We start from the raw sequence: 14328 nt of genomic DNA on the forward strand, positions 1-14328 counted from the left end.
ATTGGAATCTTGTACCTTTACATGGCAGGTCTTGGTTCTCATTTTTCCCCTTGTCCCTGCCCTCCCTACACCCCCTCCTCCCCTCCCTATTTACAAACACTTTATTTCCATTTTTTCATTTTCTCATATTTTTTTCTTTTCCCTCATTACCTTTCCCCTACCTTTCCCACTTCCCCTACACATATATTTGATTCTTAACTAAAATTGTTTTTTTTTAATTTTCTGAATCCTGGTTATTAAAAGTTTCTGTGCCCTTTTTTGGTTTGCATTTAAGGGCGGCATTTACCAGCTATAAAAATTTTTTTAATAAGTACTGTTTTCAGAGCTGGGGATTTAGCTCAGTGGTTCCACCGCCTGCCTCACAAGTGCAAATACCTGAGTTTGATCCCCAGTAGCAAAAAAAACAAAAAAAAACCAAAAACGAACAAATAACTTTTTATACAAAGTAAAAAAGAAAAGAAAGCCAAGGGAAGATAGGTTCCTTTACCACCCTGTGTTTGTGGTGCCCTTAGGTGTAGGCCACAGTCAGACCCCGGGGCGAGCAATACCGTGGAAGTCTCCCTGACCATCACTCTCTACTTTGTTTCAGAACATGCATGCACATGCACACACCACACATGCCCACCCATCTACCACATACACTACATGTACCACCCATGCGCCACTCATGCCACATAAACATACACATACATCTACTACAAATACCGCATACATGTGCAAGGCACACATATCACACAAGCATATCACATATACCCCATACTCATATATCACAGACAGCACACGTACATGCATATATAAACCACATACATCCAATACACACCGTACTGCCTACTGCCACATGCCACACGCACCACTTATGTACGTATCACACACACACACGTGCATGCACATGCACATGTGCACACACAAGCACATAGACACGTGTGATCCAGTCACCCTCAGCCTGGAGTTGGTGGCAGCACTACCCTTTCTCCTGTAGGACAGTGCATTTTAGCCTGGGACCACACCCTTCAGCGACTGCACCCTTCCCTTCTAGAAGTTCCCGCAGCCTGACTCACCCTGGACTACGCCTCCCTCCCACATAGACGCCGTGGAGCCCAGAGATGGGAGGACATGGTCTCCCAGGTGGCTTTGTGTGCTCAGTCCCTTTGTCACATGTCACATGGTCTTGAGACATAAACAGGCGTGTGCGCTGTCTGGCCAGCATAACCCACTGAGCCAGGTGATCTGAGCACACCACAGGCTGTGTGACACCCTGGTCCTTGCATGATAGGGTCTTGAGCTTATCATGCTACTAAGTGGGTCAGTGGGCTGACATCCACATGGAGACCCTGGCGAGATATCCCTCCCACCCCAACTCCGGTGTTTGGTGGGGAGGGACTTGTGTCCCCCACCAGCCTGGGTCCTGTAGTTCTCCCACCTTTGCCCTGAATCTTACCTGTTCTCTTCTAGGACAGACAGGCATCACTCTGTCCTAACTAGTGCACAGCCAGCCAGGTGCAGAAACATGGGGCCCCTCCACAAGGTGTGAAAGGGACACTGGATACATTACCTGTGTGGGGGCAGTGGCCACATCTGACCAGGCTTGCTGGCCTGAAGCTCTGTCCAGGACACATTTTTGGTTCTCAAAAGACAAGCACCAAAGACAGCGGCTGTGTTCCAGTGCAGTCATGCAGCACCCTTCCTGCCCGTGAGGAACCCTCTGGGGAGTGATACTGGGTGGTGTGTGTGTTCCTTCTAAGCTTCAGGGCCTTGGCTCACTCACGCAGAGGTGAGTCTTGTGATGATACCACTGTGCCCCTGGGCATGCAGAGATCTGAGACCCTGCTTCCTTTTTGTGTGCACTCGCTGGGTCCCATGATAATTCTTTGTGAGGACCTTCATACCTTTTCTGCATTGGTCACACCATTCTGCATTCCAGCCAACAATGTATAAGAGTTTCAGTCTGTCCTCTTCCTCATCAATGCGGGTTTTCTGTCTTTCTGGTAATGGCCACCCTGGGTATGAGGTAGGTTTTGTTTTTTAACTAAAGCCTCAGTGAGGACACAGGGGCCGTTTTCACTAAACATCATTCTCCTGCAACACTGAATCCCTTTCCATACTTGAGATCTACAAGTCCCCAGAGGTTGTGCCTCCTGCCCTGGGGATCACAGCCTTGCAGTAGGCCACGCAGGATGAGAGCTGATGGCCCTGATTGCTGCTGTGGGGAAAGGGCTCTGGACAGGCTCCTGGCCTTCCTGTTGCACCTGTTTTTCTGCTCTGACTGTGCGGTCACTGTCTTGCATTGTCATCACCAGTTGTCAGCCTCTTGCCCTTGGTGTTGGTTCCCGAGTCCCATCGGGGTCTAGGTGTGAGCACCAGCCCAGCAGAGATGCATGGAGGAGCTGCCTGGTCAGTGCGGTTGCTGTCCGCCTGACATTAGTTCTCAGTGCACTTCTTTATGGTTGTTCAAAGCTTATGCGCAGTTTAGCTATGTATTTGTGTGAAGTTATTCACCCATTATCCCTGAGACCTCTAGACTGAGCAGGGACAGTGCCTGGCACTGGGTAGCACCTGGTGAGTTGCTCTGTAGGTGTCGGGCAGAGGCATAGATAAACTGATGGTTCATCTGTTTGCTTTCCATCCGTGGGTTCTAATGGGCCTTCAGTTTGAGGCTCATATTCCAGCCACTTAGAAACTTAGTATCCAAGACCAAAGAGAACCTTTTTTCCCCACGTTAGGGTCTCATCATGTTGCCCAGGCTGGTGTTGAACTTGTGGACTCAAACCGTCTTCCTCTCTCAGCCATCTGAGTAGCTGGACTGAGTGCTCTCATGCCTGGCTGGAGAGGACCTTTGGCTTGTTGGACAGCCAACTTCTTGGCAGTAGAGCTGACTCCTCCTAGTTATTGAGTACTTTAGACTTAATCAGGAAATGACAGTCAAGTGAGTGCTGGCATCTAAGGCAGCCAGCACCTATGGGCCGCTGCTGGAGAGGTATCCTGGGTGGCATTTCTACCCCTGCCCAGGATTCGTTCCCTGGTGGTGGCTGGAGGTGTTGAGGGATGGGCCTCAGTGACAGCAATGATGCACGCAGTGGCTGCAGGGCCTCCTGGCCATGATTTCTCTAGCTGGTTTTACATCACCTGTTTGTTGTAGCCTCTGTGGGTCTCTGCTTTGGAGGTTGGAGTTTAAGTCTTGCAGAGACCATGGTGAGCCTGGGCCTGCCAGCAGGTGGCTCTGCTTGGTGATTAGCTCTGTGCTCAGGCACTGTCCCAGTGCACAGGGGCTGCCAGAGCCCAAGGAGCTGTGTGGACTCAGGTTCCCTTAGGCCACAAGGACAGGCACTTCCTTTCCCCTCCCAACAGTTAACTTCAGAGGAACAGTCACTCTGGAAAGAACAAAATGTCCAGCTGGAGAAAGTTGGTTTTTAAGTGGCTGCTCTTGAAAAGGTAACAGTCTCATTAAAGGCTTAGTAAGTGAACCAAATCATTCCATGGTAGTCAATTTCAATATTGCGATGAATATTAGGAGCTGATGTTTTGTGCCTAATGGTGTTAAGTATAATCTAGATGTCTGTGGACACCAGCTCCACCTTATAGCCAGAAACCAAACCGTCCCTGGGTTACATAGCTGGTACCAGTCCCCCCAGTGCTGGAACCTAGGTCCTACCATTTAACTGACTCTCTTTAGGTGACTAATGGAAGGTGCAGAACTAATCAGCAGAAAAGCACAGGTATGCAGGTAAATTGAAGCACAGGCCCACAGGTGATAAGAGTATAGGTGAATCAGAGGTCATATGGGGGTTTTAAGGTGTGGATCCCAGTCTGGCTAAGGTAGATTAGGTTATGGCCTGGATGTGCAACAGGGGGATTCAGGCCATCTCTCCCTTTTCAAGAACAATGTTGGAAAATACCTGCAGTGAAATAATTAGAAGATATAGAAAAGCCTAAGAAGAAATTGAAACTGTTCCTAAAATTCTGGTGCCCAGAACCAAGTGTTACTTTGGTGTCCCTCCTTCTGGAGGTCATCCTGCTGTGTGTGTATGGTGGCACCTTGGCAAGCCTTGGTGCTCCCAGCTCTGAGACCCAGCCTTGCTCTCCTGGCTAGCCTGCAGGTCAGGAATCCTGATGGAGCTCCATGCCACCTGGGCCTTTCCTGGATCCTGACGCTCATGATTGTGTTTACATGAACAAGCCCTACACTTAAGTGCTGATTTATCATCTCTTTTTTGCACTTAATAATAGACCTTGTTCATCTTTCTTTCCCAAGAACATTGCCGTGCCTGGTTTGTGTGGCTTACATTATGTGCTGTTCTGTTGTTTAACCCATTGCTGGTGGGCACACAGTGGATGAGCTGAGCAGTTTTGTTGTTGCTGCAATACTAAGGACTGAATCCAGGGCCTTCACCCTGAGCTACATCCCCATTTTTTAAATTTTGAGACAGGGTTTTACTAAGTTGCCAGTTTTCCCAAGCTGGGCTTGAATTTTCAACCTTTCTGCCTCTGCCTCCCAAAGTGTTGGGATTACCGGCTTGGGTCAGCATGCTTGGCTGGGTGATTGGTTTTTCCTGTGAAGGCACCTTGGTGATAAATGCTCCTGTGCAACCCTATGAACTGGTAGGATTGCATGCTTGAGCCCAGCTGGCTCCTTACACAACTGAGCCATTTCTGCCTTCGCCAGGAATCCATAAATTTGAGGGGTCCTCTCTGCCTGGGAATATGGCAGCCTTTTTGCACTTGGCAGCCTGGCAGCATCACAGAACCATGTCTCCCATTGAGAGCTGGGGACAGTGAGCCTGCCTGATTGGTGGGGCCCATGTCCCTCTGTGCAGGTGTGTGAGGTGGCCATGCAGAGGGACAAGCATGCCCCAGCGGCTCAGTGGAAGAGAGATGCAGCCAGGCCTCGCTGGGCAAGCTGGGGCAAGTGCTTTTTGTTTCTAGCCTGTAAGTTGGAAGACTGTTGCTGAAAACTTCCTGTGATTCAGAGATTCTGTGATGAACATCTTGACCTGTGAATAAGCCTCCTCCTATGACTGCAATGTTTCCAGAACGTTGTCACTGGCGGGCACTTCACTGAGCTTTGCCCCACCGCTAGTTACAGATGTTTCATATCAGGATAAGACTGCTTTGGTAGAGAAGTGAAGTCAGCTTTCAGTTTTCTGTGTGGTGCTGATAGGAGGAGAAATGGTAAAATACCTTGTTGCTTCTCACTTTCAACTCATTCTTAGGTGACTTTATGGGGAGGTGTAAGCGTTGGCTTTTGCTCATGTTAGATGGCCACAGTGCTGATTTCATGTGTGAAACAAAACATTTGCATATGGTGATCTAAGTCTTAATCGTGAGCTGTATGGAGATTTTTTAAAAATGTTTTGGCTATATTTCATCCTTGATGCCTGAGTTATGCACCATTCTCTTACTACTTATTAATAAATGAAGTATAGTCCCCCACCCCAGCCTGTCCTCCCCAGCCAGACCTGTGACAGCCCTTCTCTCTGCAGAGCTGCGCAGTCACCCTGAAATACTCATTACTTTTCCTCCTGGCCTGAGCAGGGATCTGCCATGGCTGGGGAGAGGGTGCATCCTCCGCTCTCTCCTGTGAGCTCTTTGAAGACTTCTGGCAGGGAGATCCTGTAAAGTGGCCGTGATGGTAGCTCCTGGAGGGTAGATGGGGTGAGACCAGGCTGTACTGCCAGCTGCCCTGTGGGAAATGAGCTGCAGAGCTGTGGTGGCTGTGGGCGCTCTAGGATGGACCAACAGCCTGTGATCTGAGACTAGGATGAGTGTGGAAGTGGCCTCACTCTGAGGGCTGAGTGCATCCTCTCTTCACAGCACTGGGCCTCTGGGCCCAAGCAGAACCAGTGGGACACGGAGGGCAGAACTGGGGTCAGTCCTTTACTGGCTGCTGATAGGGGTGGAAAGGAAGAGGACAGAGCTTTGAGCTTTTCTGTATATATTCATCCTTAGGTACCTGCAGAGACCATTTCCAGGAGCACAACCGCCTCTCCAGGGCAGATTCCACGATCCCGGATGTTCAGTTGCCTTGCAGAACGCGGTGCATCTAACCTATCGTATATACTTTCAACCATTTCTGGGTGACTTCTAATACCTTGCACAATGCAAATGCTGTGTAAATAGGTGTTGTATTGTTTAGGGAATAATGACCAAAAAGTCTACTTGTTTAGCACAAAATACATTATTTTGGATATTTTCCATCTGAAGCTGGTTGAATCCCCAGGCATGGAACCCACGGATGCAGAGTCCAGCAGTATTTCCGTGCAGCCAATGCATGCTGACTTCTCTGCTCTCCCCGGTGGCATTCACCTGGAAGGGTGAACTGGCTCTTGGTGCCAGAGACGCTGTGGTGTGTAATCCCTATACAAGGCAAAGCTGTCTGTGGTGTAGACCACTGGGTGGTGTGTACAGGGGTGAAGGGGCTGGGAGGCACCCACGCTGTGTGTTCTTGAGCATGCTCTGTCTGTGCCTCAGTCTCACCCTGACTGAAATGAAGAGCAGCTTCTTCGGTGGTTCTGGGGGTCCACTGGGTGAATCTGTTTAGCTCTAAGAACTGTGCCTGTTCATAATAGGCATCTTCACCTCCCCTAGGCTGCCCCCAGTACTGAGTCCCTCAAGCCCATATGTCTCCTACAGGGATAGTTTTTGGATGACCACAGTTCGCACTGAGTGGACCCTGGAAGAAACACATGAGCTTCAGCAGGGTCCCAAGTGTGTGACCGTTGCAGTGGTTAGGTAGGGCCTACTCAGGAAGCTGCGCTATCAGGTCGCTCCCGTCCAGGTGTCACCTAGATGTCATCAGAGGGACAGCAACAGTCTTGGTAACAGTTGGCTGACAGTGGCCCCTGCCGGGTGAGGAAGGGCAAGCCCTGGCATCTGCGCCAGAGTCTTGGGCCAGCCACAGGACCAGTCTGACTTCCCCACAAGCGACTAAACTTAATGTGCAGTGGCCTGAGAGGCGGGTGCTGAGAAGCTGGCCGGAGCGGAGAAGCCCTCCACCGAGTGTGCTCCTTGAGGTCGTGGCATCAGAGCTGGTTGGCCAGGAAGGACCTGACCCCCCACCCCTGGCACTGTGTGCTCCCAGGAGAGTCGGGGCACATTGGCTGAACCTCCTGTTGGTATTAAAAGGGAGTCCCACAAGAGGAGTGACTTCTGTATCTTGCTGTCATGGTGACACACCCATGATCTGGAACCTGCAAGTTCCAGCAGATCTCTAGCTGTGTGCTGGGCGCAGGTGGGCAGGAGGCCAGAGCTGTGCCGCCTCCCACAGATGGGAGCTGTTCTGTACGAAGAGAAAACCACCCAGTTCCTACCAGGTAGTAAGTCTTACGGCTGGAAGTCAGGCCAGGGAGTGGCCGTGGGCCTTCCACAACCTTTATGCACACGCGTGCCTCACTAAAGAGGCATTTACTTGAAGTGATCAGGACCTGCCTGTTTGTGCTCAGGGTCAAAGCTCTTTCTTTCTCTTGTTTGTGCTGCCTCAGAGCCTGTCTGGGGTCTCTGCCCTCTGTTCTGCCCCCTGTATCCTTTCCCTCAGGCTCAGGGGTTATTCTAGGAGGTGGTAGCGGGATGCCAGGCTGGTCTGACCCCTGTGAGATGGGCTTCTTTAGCAGTATGTCTGGCCGGTCCGTGCAGAGTTGCTGGGGCTTCAGAACTGGGCCTGAGCCCATTCAGGACCAAATCACTGCCCTGTGGCAGAGCCTTCTGTCCAGCTGTAGGCCGGGCTTATCTTACCTTGATACAGGAATGTCCTGGAATCTCTTTGGATTTTTCCGTTGATGTGGCTTCCTGGGAATTTTGAGGCTTGATGCTGCTCCCGGCTTGAGACAAGGAGGCAGCTTTTTGTACTTGTCCATACCCTGTTCCTAGTTTGTCCCCAGCTGAGCCGAGCCTCCCACTTGGGTCCTGAGGGAGAGAGAGCCATGGTTAGCTTCCCCTGCCGGAGTCTGGAAGGTGACCATGCTGGCATCTGGTGATCATGACTCATAAGATATCCCCATCTCCGGTGACCCACTATGCCTCACACATTCTTTTTTTTAAGTGGAAATTTTTTACTAACATTCAAACTCTCCTCATATGGGCTAAAATTCTTAACTTGAATATACATTTCTATAATTTCTACATAGTTAAAATGGTATATGATATAAGTTAGCTTTTCATAATACATCATTTCAATACTTTAGCTCTGTCCAGTATCACTTATTTTCAAATCCAGTACTTGAACAGCTTCCTCTGTACGTAGGTTAGCAGGGCTAATTAGCATAAGACGCTCCTTATAAGAGGTATGTGATCTGAGTATTAACAGTTGCTCAAGTTTGGTATTTTTCTGCAGCATTTTCTTTTTGCTTTGATCACAAGGATACGGAAATCTGATAAGTCCGAAGACATTGCCTGTTGAATCGTATTGACATGTAATACTATAGCACTAAAACCCTTTGAAAATCTGCACTAGTTACAGATGATTCATATCAGGATAAGACTGCTTGGGAAGAGAAGTGAAGCCAGCTTTGAGTTTTCTATGTGGTGAAAATGGGTAGGAGGATAGGAGGAGGAGAAATGGTAAAATACCTTGTTGCTTCTCACTGCCAACTCATTCTTAGGTGACTTTAGGGGGAGGTGTAAGCATTGGCTTTTGTTCATGTTAGATGGCCACGGTGCTGATTTCATGTGTGAAACACAAAACATTTGCATGCGGTGATCTAAGTCTTAATCGTGAGCTATATGGAGATTTTTTAAAAATGTTTTGGCTATATTTCATCCTTGATGCCTGAGTTACAGCACCAGTCTGTTACTACTTATTAATAAATGAAGTATAGTCCTGAAGATAAGTGCCAGATAAAATCCTGTTTTCGTAATCACACATTCTGAGTCATCTGGAAGGTGACACCACACAGGAGAGGAGACCTCTCACCACTGTGGAAGTGTTGGCTCTCTGGGAGGATGTCACTGCAGCCCATGGGCATGCAGGGTCTTTGAATTCAGCCTGCTGGATCCCAGGGGCAGGTGACATAGACTAGGATCCTGGGTTGCTAGGACCTGAAGGGTTCTGCTTGGTGGTGAGGTGAAACATCCTGGGTCCTTTCCTGTTTGTAGGGTACAGAGCAGGTCTGTGGAATCGGACATCCTGTGATTACAGCAGTGTATGATTCCTGGCTGACTCTGTTTCCCATAGGGAGGTCAGCAGCAAACCCTCCTCAGGCCCATCCTGCTGTCTCCGGGACATGGATGTGTGCTTTTCTGAGAGCATGGTCTTCCTGTGATTACACCTTTCCTCGGTCCAGCTGCAGCTCTCTTGCAGCTCAGTGGCATTCTGGTATCAGGCCGACCCCAGTATCCCACCAGGTTGTGACCTTATCTTTCTTGTCGCTCCCATACCTCTTGTGACTCCTCAGGGAGCAAGTCTAGAAGAAAGACCAACTTCGGTGAATGGTGAGGGAGGATGAGATCAGGAACTGGATTAGAGGATTGGTTATAATTCACAGGATTAGAGTGACTCAGCCCCTAACCTGATACTTGGCTTATGGCATTTCTTAAGAGTGTCATCTGAATCTTTGGAAACTGGCACTTGGGTGGAATTATGACCATAGACAAAAAATATCACATAGTGAGAGTGGAGAAGGAGCCTGATACTGCCTGGCTGGGGAGAGACTTGGGCCTCCCAGGTGTTTACCCTTCCTCATAGTTCAGCAGGACCTTGTCACATTGTCTTGTTTTTAGCCTTTTTGTGAAGCTTGCCTGTGTACCCACAGTGACCATGCCGCGCCATGAGCTATTGATGGATGTGGTAGGTGTGGTTTGAATGTGGTTAAGAAGTAGCAGAGCCGGACACAGAGGTATGCACCTAGGTTCTAGCTACCTAGGAGGCTGAGACAGGAAGATCACAGAAGCCCATATTGAAGGCCAGCCTGGCCAGCATAGCAAGACCCCATCTCAGAACAAAACACAAAAAGCAGAGTCTCAAATAGCAAGCTGTGTTGTTCCCTGATACCAAGGAGAGGGTGCACACAAGCTGGTGGCAGTTGGGTTGCAACCTGGCACTAGAAGAGGATGTGAGAGCCCTGAGAGTCACTGTCTTGTCCCCTGCCCAGAGGGAGGCAGACCTGGAACCTCTGTGGAGCATTTGCTGGAGCAGGTGGGTCCTCTCGTAGGTATGCCACATCCCAGGGAGGGAGAGCTTGCGTTGGCACAGGCCCTATCAGGTCTTGGTTATGGCCAGTGGTCGAGCCACTCTCTAATTTGGCTGTGTGTATGTAGGGAATTGCTAAAGATGAAAGCAGAGAGTGACATTTTATAGTATTGAGACTTCAAAAAGAAATCTCTGCTTGGCCCAGGCCTGTCCCTTTTTACTGAACCTGCGTCATGGCTGTGAAGGGAGGCCGTCTTCGTGGGGCCTGGTGGTGGCAGGGCACAAGGACACCTGCCTGAGGAAGCTTCATTCTCCTGGAAGAGAGCACTGTCCATCTCTGCTGGAGGACACGTGGAGGGAACCAGGAGCCCCTCAGGGCACAAGGTCATGCCACTCCTGGAAGCCCATGGTGCTGGACCAGGCCTGGGTTCCAAGGGCACCACTGGTACATGGTGGAGAGGAGTGAATTCTGCAGTGCCCTTCTCCACTGGGTGTCCCCGGAGAGGAAGGTCAGAGATACTGGCTAGGGGTTGGTGGTCAGCTAAACACAGAAGGGGAGGAAATGCCCCAGTTACAGTGACCTAAAGTCCATGCAGTGCTGTGAGGGCCTCGTGGTCATGCAGGACCCAGGAAGGAGCCTCAGCTCTTAGATGGCTCAGAGTTTAGACCATTGTTGCATTTTTATGAGCCTTTTCCCCCCTCACAGCTCACCCATAAAACCTGCCCCAGGAGGGCTCAGAATGGATCCAGTGCAGAGTACTGTGGGGCAGGGGAGTGGCACAGGGTTGGATGTCAGCACTGCTACTCCTGGAGGCAGCTACTAACCCACACAATGGAGATTTCATGATGCCCGTCCCCATGCTTTGGGCTGTAGGTTTGTGGCTTTTGGTTTAGTTGCTTGAGTCCTGAGAGAGGTTTGTTCACATGTCAGATGTGAACTGGGGATGAGAGAGTCCATTGTGGTAGACCTTCCAGGGGTAGGGCCAGGAGAGGGGAGCAGTCGAGGGACCATGGCAGGGGTACTCAAACTGACTGGGCTGTCAACACCAGGGGAAGAGAGGGCAGAGTCACCCCCAGATGGTTGAGTTGGAGGTAAGGGCTGATCTGAAAGAAGGGCTTGCTGAGTCTAGAGTTCATGGGTTTAAACTGTCTCTGACTTGCAGGGCTGAGGGTGGTGGTCAAAACTAACATAGTGATCATGAGTTTTAGAAGAACTTTCATCATGGACGTAAATCGCAGAGGAAACGCCAGCACAGAGATGGGCGTTGGCCTAAGAAAACCCACTATGGCTGGGTGTGGCCCTTGGGATCTGGTTGGCGTTTATCCCACCCGTGTTAGGGGTGTCAGGGAGTATGGCCATTGTGTGCTGTTTGTCCTTCACAGACTGACACCCACTGCTGTCGTGCAGTGTGTGGTTCTCAAGTGTGTCTGTGCATTGCCATCCTTGCAGGTGGGACCACACCTCTGCACCTCGTCCTCACCAGGGAAGGGAGTTGACCTGTTCCCAGACAGACTTGGGGATGCAGAGCGCACAGTCTGAGCCGCTGGGACAGGCTAGTTTTAGAGCTCTGCAGCTGCCGCACTAAGCTGCCATTCTGGTCCTGGAGAAAAAAACAAGCACTTAATGCAGGTGTCTGGCGGCTTGAAAGAAGCATAAAACGTGTTTGTGCTGAGCAGTTAGTGATCTATAGTCTATAATGTACATTTTTCAAAAACTATTTCAGCTTCACTAACTGCAGAAATTTAGAGGACAGTTAACTGAAAACATGAAAAGTGTGTGCAGTGATTTCCCTGTGGATGGAAGCAGCCTGTTCACATGATGAGTCTGAGCCCTAGCCTCTGTCCCCTGGACGTGCCAGCAGGACCTGCTGTGTGACTGTGTCACAGTGTGCTCCACGTGGTACTGGAACCTCAGTGAATGCCACTTTGAATATTTGCTGTAGAAAGGTTCTTCTTGGTCAGGTTTTGCTGTTGGTTAAACTCAGTCTTTAAAAGTGAATTATGGTAGTGACCTGAATGTGCATCTTGTCATCTTTAATATTGTCAGCCGTCACGGGCACTGAGGCACACCTGTAGCAAGCAGGTGGTGGGGAGCACAGGGAGGGTCCCTGGTGTGGACATGTGCAGGGACAGGATGCCCACCTGGGGGTTCCGTCCTCCGCCTGCCCACATTTGTCCTCTTCAGCGGACTTCAGTTCTCTATCCCTGGTGCATGAGCACACCCTCCAGGAGTGATTGTCAGGGAATACGCAGAGGCTCTTAGCACCACAGAGATGCATACCTGGTCTCTCTGCTATCTGTGAACACTTCCATTTGGGAGAAATCTACTTAGTAAAGTCACTGCTGGAGACAGAAGTAATGGGATCTTATTTTAGTTTTCATTATTTTTTTAAGATAGAAGTATTTTCTTTTCCGGTCTTTTCTGTTTTAAAAACATTCTGCAAGTACTGTATCTTCTGATATTAGATTTAAGGTCAGTGTTCAGGTAGCTCTGAAGAGTCCACTTTGTGGGAAATGAAGTACAGTACTTCGTCCTGCAGGCCAAACTCACTCTCCATTTACCTCAGCCGTGAAGTGCCCTTCTCATTGAAAGACACACACACACACACACACACACACACACACACACACACACACACGGCTGTGAGCCATGTGCCTGCTTGATGGGGACGTGCTGAACACCCTTTCATATCGAGGGCAGTCTTACAGTTTTTAATAGTTGCGCTGTATTCCATCTTGTGGCTATACCACAGGGTGTATGCAAAGACATTTGAGATCCAGTTGCTTTGACACTTAACGGTAGCATTACTGGATAAACCTGCTGTAAACTTAAAATGTTCTCCATGAATAATGCATTTAGCTTAGCAGCTTGTATCCATGCATTGTGGGATCATGAACTGACTCGGAGTTTCGGCTGTGCCGACTGCCCAGCATCTCAAGAGAGGATCTTACCACACACCAGTAGCCTGGGAAAAGATGGAAATGCACAGTTAATAAGTATTCACAGTTTTATTGAATGATGTGTCACTTTTGTGTAGCATAACAAAGCAGAAAAAGCAGTAAGTCAAACTGTAGTGATCGGGACATTTACATACACCAAGATGTCTTCAGGCTGTCTCCAGGGTGCAGGACTGCTGGGACAGAGGGTCTCGATGTGGCCTCTGGGCAGATGAATGTGCCTGCCCTTCACCTTGCTGAAGCCATCCCGTCTGGACTGCCTTGCGCTGTAGTGTTGCGCAAGTGCTGATGGCACTGTTGGGGCCCCATGGCATGCTGCTCTTGGTGTCACCCACCTGCTTCTGGGTCAAAATGAGGCCTGAGCTGGGGACATGGCAGCCCCACCAGGGCCCCAGCTGTGCTGCCCTGCAGCAGTGTCTCTAAGCCTGTTCCCAGGAGCTTGTGGTGTGGACTCAGTCCACCCTTGTTGGAGCTGGAGGCTGGTGGCACCCCAGTCGCTGCAAGTGAGGGCCAGATGTACCCCAGCTGACCCTGCTTCTTTTTGTGTTGCCAAGGCTTTTTAGTGAGTTGGGTGTAGCTGCCTGCATTTCACAGGTGTTGAGAATCATAGTTAATACTTGCTCATTGTTTAGTAGGTGTTGGATTCTTGTTTAAGCTCTTTATATAGATTAATTTCAGTTCTCATAACAGCCAAACAACCTAGTTTGTTCACTTTCTGAATGAAGCATCAGTCCCAGAGGGGCTCGATAACGTCTCCAACAACACTCAGCTTGCAGGAGCCAGACCTGGAGCCCTGGTGGTCATGACCCAGGGCCCCTGCCTTGTCCCATCCCACCTACGTCTTCTGCAGATGCCAAGGAACAGCTGCTGCTTCTGCTGGGATTCTGAGGGCAGAGTGGAGTCAAGAAAGAGGCAGGCTGTGCTGCTGTTGTTAGTGGTCATGAGTAGTCACGCTGCAGTTCCCCGCCTCACCCCACACTCCTTAGGGTCTCTTTGAGGGTCTCTTCTGATTAGGGCCATTCCTTTATTTTGTGACCAGGCCATGGAACGCTCTTTTTCTGTGTTACAGGATCAGAAGCCAGGAATGCAGAGTTAAAACAGCAGCGGGTAATTAACTCAGGGAGGATGTGTTTCGCATTCTTGGTTACAGTGATAAGTGATTATAACTTGTGGGGTTTTATGTTGAGGAAGTAGAAGAAAGCAGTCTGCAAGAAGGGGAAGACAAGTCAGTGGCTCGGGGCCAGGGATCCCCA

General features: G+C 49.8%; 1 protein-coding gene across 5 annotated transcripts in view; it reads left to right on the forward strand.

Annotated features, from left to right (window-relative positions):
* Positions 1-14328, forward strand: part of Sema4d (semaphorin 4D) — an 80950-nt gene that overhangs the window by 18854 nt on the left and 47768 nt on the right. The gene's annotated exons all lie outside the window — the stretch shown is intronic.

The sequence above is a fragment of the Fukomys damarensis genome, unplaced genomic scaffold (genome assembly GCF_012274545.1).
Source record: "Fukomys damarensis isolate Sample0158 unplaced genomic scaffold, DMR_v1.0_HiC HiC_scaffold_27, whole genome shotgun sequence".
Lineage (NCBI taxonomy): Eukaryota > Metazoa > Chordata > Mammalia > Rodentia > Bathyergidae > Fukomys > Fukomys damarensis.